At 39.0% G+C, this 6,360-nt stretch overlaps 1 pseudogene; it reads left to right on the top strand.

Annotated features, from left to right (window-relative positions):
- Positions 1–941: 941 nt before the first annotated feature.
- Positions 942–1,641, top strand: LOC138165534 (COP9 signalosome complex subunit 8 pseudogene; annotated as a pseudogene).
- The last annotated feature ends 4,719 nt before the right edge of the window (positions 1,642–6,360 follow it).

Genomic DNA, 6,360 nt, shown 5'->3' with positions numbered 1-6,360 from the left:
GGATTTTTGTACCCCACACAGCTAGACAATTTTTCAACCAAATAAAGAGTAGACTCCCTCAAGAGTCTCTCTTGGGATTGTAGATTGTGGCAGAAATTTGTCTCCGTCTCCAAGTTAACTAAAATTTTCAGGATATTTCTGTTGGGGAGGGGGGGACCATTTATTTAGATTTTTTCCATAAATTATTTATTTATTTTTAGTTTTCAACATTCATTTCCACATGATTTTGAGTTCTAAATTTTCTCCCTGTCTATCCTCTCCTATCCTCCACCCCAAAAGAGCAAGACATCTTCCTGAGTTTAAATCCAGCTTCAGAAATTAAATAGATGTGTGACCCTAAGTAAGTCCTTTAAACCTATTTGACTCAATTTCATTCTCTAGAGAATTATCTGGAGAATGAAAACAAACAAAAAACAAAAACATAAAAAGACTAAAAATCCAAATAAAGAATCTGATATGACTGAAATAACTAAAAAAATCAATAAAAAAGGCAAGCAAACATTTCAGAAATAACATTTCATTCTATCCTAACAACACTAAGAGATATGTGCTATTAATTAACATTAAGTAACAACCAAACTAATGTCCATTTTCTACATAGACTTACTGCTTTATTTTACTTTCTTTAAAAGAAGCAGATGTATCTTTCATATGTGGACATTCTGGTAACAAGGATTTTTTTTTTTTCAGGAAGTTTCTCTTTAGATGGGAACAAACAAATATTTATAAACAAAGAACTTCACTTTGTGCACTACATTTTTTTACATAGATCACATTTTACCTTGTATCACATTTGGGTGTCATCCCCATGAAATGCTAGAACACACTAGGCCACCCATGAATTCCTGGGGTCTGCAGCCAGCGGCCAGCCCGTGGGGCCCAGACTGAGTCAGAGGCACAGCAGGAAGAGGAGGAGGCCCAGGCCCAGCCCAGGCAGGAAGATGCCCATGGCCGTGATGGTGGACAGCAATGCTTTCAGGTCAAAGAAGCTGCTGGACCAGTGCGAGAACCAGGAGCTCGAGGCATCGCCATGCCCCTCCCCCTCCCCCCATCTACAGCCAGCTGCTGGCCCTGTACCTGCTGCCCAATGACATGAATAATGCCCGATATCTGTGGAAGAGAATTCCTCCTGCCATAAAATCCGCAAATTCTGAGCTTGGGGGAATCTGGTCAGTAGGACAGAGAATCTGGCAGAGAGATTTCCCAGGAGTCTACAGAACCATCAGCTCCCATCAGTGGTCTGAGACCATTCAGCCCATCATGGAAGCTCTCAGAGAGGCCACAAGAAGAAAAGCCTTTACCCTGGTTTCTCAGGCCTACACCTCCATCATCACTGATGACTTCACAGCATTTGTGGGACCAAGCAGTGAAAGGTGTCTTGGAGCAAGGATGGCAGACCTACTCCAGCACGAGGATGGTGAGGCCCAAGAAACCCGGTTCCCTGGATGTTTCCTTTAACAGATTTATTCCTTTATCAGAGCCTGCTCCAGTTCCACCAATCCCCAATGAACAACAGTTATCCAGATTGACCGACTATGTGGCTTTTCTTGAAAACTGATGCATCGACTTTTCTGTTCAAGATCAAACTTGGAATCCTGTGTACTGACCCATCCAGAAAAGCACCATTTTCATTGAATTCTGTTGGGTGAAGTACCCCAACATTCTTTATTAGAACATGGGATAAAATACATATGTTAGATACATAGATTTTTGGTCCTTAACATTGTACAAAATTTACCTTTGAAGGGCTTCCCAAACCCATATATTTATTAATTTGGAGTACAACAGTATTACATGGTTAAGTCTTATCTTGTAGTGATTCCTGATGGGGAAACATAGATGTCTCCATCTGGGGCTGTAAAATGCAGTAGCTCAGCAAAGACAATTATCTCCTTATATTAGCAACTGGCTTGGCAAATCTTAGCTCTTCTTTGCTGATTTCTTCAGTGCACCCACTGCTGGCCATGAGGAGCATGCCACAAGTGGGGAGAGAGGCCCTGACAGGGGCAGTGAAAATAGGACAGACTTCTCAGAGAAGGAGGGAGAACACTGGCTATGAGGGGCCTGGTTCAGTCAGGGCCATCTGCAAAGGTTCCAAAGAAGACAAATGAGGAGTCCAAAGTTGTTCCCAGAGTGGTTTAATACCACGCCCCTTAGTGCACCTTCTTGAATGAGAAGCAAGTTCATACCTTGGCCCCTCTCTATTCCTTGAACTCCCAGAGAGCTTGATAAGAGCATTGGCATTTGGGCCTGTGCTTTTAGGTGGTCCCCTGGGTGCTGGGTCTAGAGGGAAGGATGGGCCTATCTTTGCTGAACTGGCTCACTAGGAAGATGCTTAAAAAAAATGGTACATTGCAGAGGGGACCTAGGCCACACTGTTGAGCTCCGAGAACAATGGTCTTGAAATTCTGGAGTTTAAAGTTGGCTCTGTATTTGGAAGGATTCAACTTGGATGGCCATTGTGATTCTGTTTAAAATAGAATTTTGCAATTTCATGAAAAAAAAAGAAATGCTGGAACACACTAACTAATGCGAGCTTATTTGCAAAATTTTCAATATGAACATTTATACCTTGGAAATGGGTAAATGATACAAAGCAGGGCTTGAATTATTGTTTTGCTGATTTTCAAGTTTTAAGAATGTGATGGAGGGGGCAGATCCAAAATGATGGAATAGAAAAAGGACTTCTTTGCAGCTCCAGTTTCCACCTCCTCCAACTCTTGTACAAAATGACTCTAAACAAACATTGGAGCTACAAAACCCAAATGACAGAGAGAAGCTTACCTCCTGCTGAAGACAGCCTGGCAGGCTGGCAGGAAAATGCCAGCACAGGAGTCTGGGAGCTGATTCCAGCTCTGAGTGAGGATGAGGATTTAGCCTCAGGAAAGCCACAATCAGCCGTTGGCTGGAGGAAGTTCAGATCACCAGCAGCTGTGGCAATTTCCAGAACTATCATATCAGTGTAGACTTTGTGGAAGCAGGGAGTAAAGTAGTTGGTCCTGCCTTTGCCCTCTGGGCAAGAAGTGGCTGAGGCTCTTCAGTCTTGCAGTTGCTGTCACCTGGCTACCTCAGAGCTCCTGGACTGCAGATTGTAGTAAGACCAAGAGACTAGTCTGAGGGGTAATCACACTTGTTTACCTGCTTGGATCAGGATCACTGAGTAGGGTCAAGGTCCTGGGGACCAGTTTGCCTGAGCATGTGGAGGCTTCAGAAAGAGCAGCCAACTAACATATACAACAGCTGCAAAAATCCCAGGAATTTGGGAAAAAGTTCCCTTTCTGGTAGCAGAGTTCTACTATGGCAAAAAGGTCAAAAGTCAAGTAATTGAGTGGAAACATGAGCAAGCAAAGGAAGCAAAGCAAGCAGAGCCATCTGATTTTACACTCCTATTTTGGGGACAAAGGGGATCAAAACATGGATCAGGAGAAAGACAACCAAGTAAGGACTCCTGAATCAAAACATTACAAGAAAAATACCACCTTAAAAATAGATTAATTCAAATGGCACAGTAGGCTCTAAAAAGCAATGAGGAGAATAATGTCTTAAAAAGCCAAATTGGCCTGATGGAAAAAGAATTTCAAAAGCTCACTGAAGAGAATCATTCCTTCATATTTAGATTGGAGCAAAGGCAAGCTAGTGAGTTTATGAAAAATAAAAATACTATTAAGCAAATTCAAACAAATGAAAAAATAGAAGGAAATACGAAATATCTCATTGAAAAAAAAACACTGAACAGGAAAATAGATCTAGGAGAAATAATTTAAAAATTATTGGACTACCTGAAATCCATCATCAGAAAAATAACCTAGAAATCATCTTTCAAGAAATTCTCAAGGAAAATTTCCCTGATGTTTAGAACCAGAGGGCAAAATAGAGATTGAAAGAGTCCACCAATCACTTCCTGAGAAAGATCCCAAAAAGAAAACTCTGAGGAATATTATAGCCAGGTTCTGGAATTCCCAGATCAAGGAGAAAATATTACAAGGAGCCAGGAGAAACAATTTGAATACTGTGGAAACACAATCAGGATAAAACAGGATCTAGCAGCTTCTACACTAAGGGAGAGAAGGGCTTGAATATGATATTCCAGAGGTCAAAGGAGCTGGGATTAAAACCAAGAATCACCTACCCAGAACAACTGAGCATCATGTTTCAGGGGAAAATATGGTCATTCAGTGGAATAGAGGACTTTCAAGCATTCATGGGGAAAAAACCAGAGTTGAATAGAAAATTTGACATTCAGATACAAGAAACAAGAGAAGCATAAGCAGGTGAACAGGGAAAAGAAACCATAAGGAACTTATCAACTTTGAACTATTTATATTCCTACAAGGAAAAATGATAATTGTAACTTATGAAAATTTTCTCAGTTTGAGAATAGTTGAAGGGAATATATGTGTGTGTGTATGTGTGTGTGTATGTCTATATAAGAGGGTATATGGGAGTATGAATACATATGTGAGTGTGTGTATATATATATGTATAGGTATACATAGAGGGCACAGGACCAATTGAATAGGATGGATTATACTTAAAAGGTGAAATTCAGAGGTGAGAGAGGAATATAATGAGGGGAGATGGGGAGAGACAGAATGGGGTAAATCTCTTATGGAAGAGGCAAGGGAAAACTGTTACGATGGAGGGGAAGTATAGGAAGGCAAAAGGAAATGAGTCTAAGTTACTCTCAATGAATTTGCCTTAGGGAGGGAATGACATGCACACTATGTATTGTATCTCACCCTTCAGGAGAGTAGGAGAAGGGGATGAGAGTGGGATGATGGAAGGGAGGGCAGGCTGTTGGGGAGTGAAGTTTCAAGCACCCACTTTTGAAAAGGGACAGGATCAAAGTAGAGAATAGATCAAGTGGGGGGTGGGATAGGGTGGAGGGAAACATAGTCAGTCTTTCACAATATATACACTATAGAAATGTTTTGCATAACTACACATGTACAACCTATATTGAGTTGCTTATCTTCCTAATAAGTGTGGATGATGATGGAGGAATGGAAGGAATCTGGAATTCAAAATTTTAAAATCAATATTCAATATATTTATATATATGTACATATAATAATTATTATTATTTTATATGCAACTTGGAAATAAGATATACAGGCAGTTTTTTTTCTAGTAGGGCACTGGGGCATAAAGATACACCGTGCCCTACTGGAAAGTTGGAGGGGGCATAGGGTTGGATATAGGAGAGAGCAGATTGGGGGAGGTAGTATTCAGGAGGATAGCTTTTATGGGGTGGTGTGTTGGGGAAAATAGGGAGAAAATTTTTCATTCAAATTCTTGTTGAAGTGAATGATGCAAACTAAAAATAAATATAAAATTTTACTAAAAAGAGAATGTGATGGAGAAAATACTAAAACAAATGAAACAAAGTATGTTTTGCAGAATTTTTATTTTTCACAGAGCTGATTGTTGAATATCTACCATCATACCATTGCTTATTAGGTTATAATATTCATGAGAGTAGGAACTGTTTTATTCATCTTTTTTATTCCTAAATTCTAGCACAATGTCTTGTACATAAATGTTATTTGATAAAATATTTGTTAAACTTAACTGAATGATGAAAAAAAAACGAATGACATCTAAAGATTCTGCCATTTCAGACACACTGACCTTGCAAATCATCTGCTTTCTGTGATAAAGATATGATAATATTGTATTATCTTTAGCTTTTTAAAAAGAGAGAATTGTTGTGTCCCTTAATTTATGGAAAATAATAGCAGATATTTTAAACAACAATGCCAATATGAGGCTGACTAAAGTGTGATTAAGTGTCAGATGCAATTGTAATTACTAATACATAAATCTTTCTTGACATCTTTCCCTACAAGATAAATATTTTAATAGCATCACAGTTGTGAGGCAAAAGATTCAAGGTTTCACACACATACGAATGCCTTTATTTGCTCTGTTCCTTATCCTCTCTATTGTTATCTGTATGAGAACTTCATGAATCATGTTGCAACTTCATTATTGATAAATCTTTAAAATGAATCCATGTGCAAGGATCTGCTTAGACAATAGTTGTTAAATTAGTAAAACCACTAATGTCATATCTATTCACATGCCAATTGTGAAAACAGATCTATAAAATATGAATTTCTCCTTCTGTTTTAGTCATACTCCACTATTCAGCCACATTCTCTATCTGCCTATCTAAACACTCAGTCTCTTTCCTTTGTAATCTCATCTTCTTCCAAATACATAGATATTGGCATAGACCAAGCCTCAGATCTTGCTTCATATTATTTTACATTTGCTCCCTCAAGCTCTTTCCTCATTTATATGACTTCACAAATTCAGGTTTATGGAGAGGGGAAGACTTTATGACCAAACGAATTG

This window comes from Petaurus breviceps, unplaced genomic scaffold, assembly GCF_028583685.1.
Source record: "Petaurus breviceps papuanus isolate PSGF00001 unplaced genomic scaffold, PetGlider_PUasm1.0 213, whole genome shotgun sequence".
In the NCBI taxonomy this organism is placed as follows: domain Eukaryota; kingdom Metazoa; phylum Chordata; class Mammalia; order Diprotodontia; family Petauridae; genus Petaurus; species Petaurus breviceps.
Note: the sequence above shows the minus strand (reverse complement) of the source record. Positions and strands in the feature narration are given on the sequence as shown.